The following is a 3,279-nucleotide window of genomic DNA, read 5'->3' on the forward strand; positions in this document are numbered from 1 at the left end:
ACTATACTTGTCATATGTCCGTCTTCATTGATTGGATTGCTCCCTTTATCTGATCAAGTCGTTGAACACATGAAGTATGGTCATTCCCCATTGATCTATCTTAAAATCTTTGTATATGTGGAGGTTGGTAAAGAGAGTTCGTTCGGTTTTGCATTGTGTTTCTACCACCTTGATTACCTCTCCATCTTAGGTTCGGGTGATCCTTCCAACCAGGTTTATATGTGTTCGAATAGGGATTTCCACCCTTATTACCTACGTAATTCACCTTGTCCCGTTGGTGCTCCAAAGTTGATCCACAGTTTTGGCTCGGCTCTATTATAGTTGGCTTAGAGGCTACTTCCAAATGGTTCAAAATTTCCAAATTTCTCTGATAAGCATCCACCTTTTGGGTTGCTTTCGTCAGTTTCGATTTTGGTGTAACAACTCTTTTTTTAGTAGTGTCAAAAATAGTGGTTTCAGGACCACAATTCTAACGAGTGAGTCCGTAAATATTAAATAATAATATTTATGAGTCAAGTAATATGATATAGTGAATTTTTATTTAACAAATTTATTTAATTGGATAATTAGTTAAGTACAAGTGGTTGTCCTTGAAGTTAAGTGGTTTTAGAAAATGAGGTATCGAGACCTCATTTCTATAAATCAAGCCCATAAATACTTTTATTAAATATTGACAAAGTGATTATATCGGTGTATTAAATTTTGGTCTAGAAATTTTAACGTTTGGATTGTTAATTAAGGAAAATGACTGGATTGTAAAAGATGTAAAATTTAATTAGTATTGATTTTTACTAGCTAAAATGTGTTATTAATGTTTGTTTAAGGTCTAAAGTAGCAATTTACCACTTTTCCAATGTTTCATAAGGTTAGTGCTTAATTTATTTGAATAAATTATGTTAAATTAATGTTTTATGGTAAAAATTTTATTATTAGAAGTTATAATAATAAACAAACAACATCATATTCATCTTTTCTTCATTTCTATCAAAAGTAGAAAACCAAAACTCCATTGAAGGAGCTTAAAGGTTTGGTGACTTTATATACATGTATACCACGTTGTTGACTTAGGCGAAAAAGGGAAAGTTGTTGAATAGTCCCTGTTAACTAAACTGCTATGGTTTGTTAGGTTAGTTCATACTACCTTCTGTGGTCACAATTGTTAATTATTTAAATATAAACTTCTAAAATGGAAATCAGACTATGTGGTAATAAATTAAATTCTGAGATAATTCTGATAGACAGAGTAAAAGTCTCATACACAAGAATTTTGAATGATTCTCATTCTGGATCGAGCTCCAGCATTTGGAGCAAACTCAGATATACATGTGGCTTAAATTTAGCCTGGATTGGTAATCTATTGTCGTTTTAAAGTTTTACCTTGAACTGGTAAGCTTACATGTATTTTTAGCTCTGGCCAAGCTATTTTTTTCTGCGTTGCCAATGGTTTAGCCCAGATGGGTAACCTGGCACATATATTTCTGTATACAATTAGCTCAGACGAGCATCAAATGTTACCCGCACTTGTGTATTGAGTTGCTTTTATGAAATTCCATCGATAAATCAAATGATTACATAGTGAATTTGTAACGTTAATGTGGATATAATATGAACTTTGAATATCTGTATGTTCATTACTTATTGACCCAAAATTATTGAATTCTGTCATGATATGAAATTGATTACTTGTGGCACGTATATAAGATGTTTACCTTGCATATATATACATGTTTTTCATATTTTGGTTGTAAATGCACTTTTATGCAAACTTGTTGTATGTAATGCATATTTGATGTTTTCGTAATGTGCGGTTACAAGTCAAGTTTGAATGGTATTTTGGGTGTTTATGTGATAGCAAGTTATGGCATGAATATTGAAAAAAAATTTATGTTAGAATAAATGAGTTGAATGTTTTGGATAGTTGTTGTTTTATGTTTATAATAAGGTTCCATTGAAGGCATATTGGTTAGACACTTAGATTGGATGTACTTGACATGTTTTTGGCATTTTTTAATGTGTTTTGAATAGGTAAAATGATTGGAAATGGTTTGGCTTGGAACTTAAGAAATGGTAGACGAAAAAGCTTGGTTTTGAAGTTGTTTCAGGTGCACAGGCCTGGGACATGGGCTGTTACACAGCCATGTGCCACACACGGTCACCCACACAGCTGTGTGGTTATTTGATTTTAAGTGCAGGTTTTTCACACGGTCAGAGGTTGTTACATGGCTTGGCGACACAACTGTGCGACCCTATATTCGAATTGTACAGGGTCTAAGAACATGGGATGTGGAGTAGCCACACAGCCATTCTTAGGGCCACATAGGTTGGCCTCTATCATACGGCTTGGCCACACAACCGTGTGACCCTTATTTACACTTGTTACTCAAAATTTCATAGAAGTTTCAATTTAATCCAGAATTGATCTCAATTTGTTTTAAATGTTTCGTAAGCCTGATTAAGGTTCAGATATGAGTGGATATCATGGATATGATTATGATTCATTATGAAATGATATACTTTGTCTATATTTGGTTGATTGTTGAATAGCGATAGTGTTTTATAGTGTATTATCTTATAACTAAGATTGGATGACTAACTAGGAATATGGTATTATATTTAGTGGTATCAGAGTTATGGTTTAGTCGATTCTAGGACTAACATAGCACGTATTGAGTCTAGAATATACATGCCACATATAACCTGTGATAATGTGATGCTTTTGATTCGATCTAACTCTTTTTTCTTATGTATTTAGAAAATGTTGGTCAATTCTAATTGTGTTGTTACTGATGAAATCAAAAGTAATGTCCCGGCTCTCGAGCAAGGAGTGATTATATAGCATGCCAGTTCTGCAGATGTTTGAAAAAAAGGTAAAGAATGCACTTTTCGATTTAATAAGTCATTGATATAGTGAAATTTCTTGTGAGTCAATCTTGTGGCTCCACAATCTTCTCCCCTACTGTACCTATCCTGGCACCCTTGGTCCTCAAAGTTCCACTCGTGTATGTATACATAGACCTCATGTAGATAAGATTTTTAAATGTAAAGTTGATGAGTTTAGAGGCAAGACAGATGACAAGGATCTGACCTAAGAAAGGTTGAATTAAATCTAAATCTATTATCTACACTAGCTGGTCTAAACAGTAGTCACCAAAAATTATATTACGAAACTTAAAATTGAGAATTAAAATTTTAAAATAAAAATTAACTACTAAAAACAAAGTTAACAACAAAGATCTTTCAATTAACAGACATAAGATTAATTCGCTTCAGTGATTGCAA

This window comes from Gossypium hirsutum, chromosome A06 (genome assembly GCF_007990345.1).
Source record: "Gossypium hirsutum isolate 1008001.06 chromosome A06, Gossypium_hirsutum_v2.1, whole genome shotgun sequence".
NCBI lineage: Eukaryota > Viridiplantae > Streptophyta > Magnoliopsida > Malvales > Malvaceae > Gossypium > Gossypium hirsutum.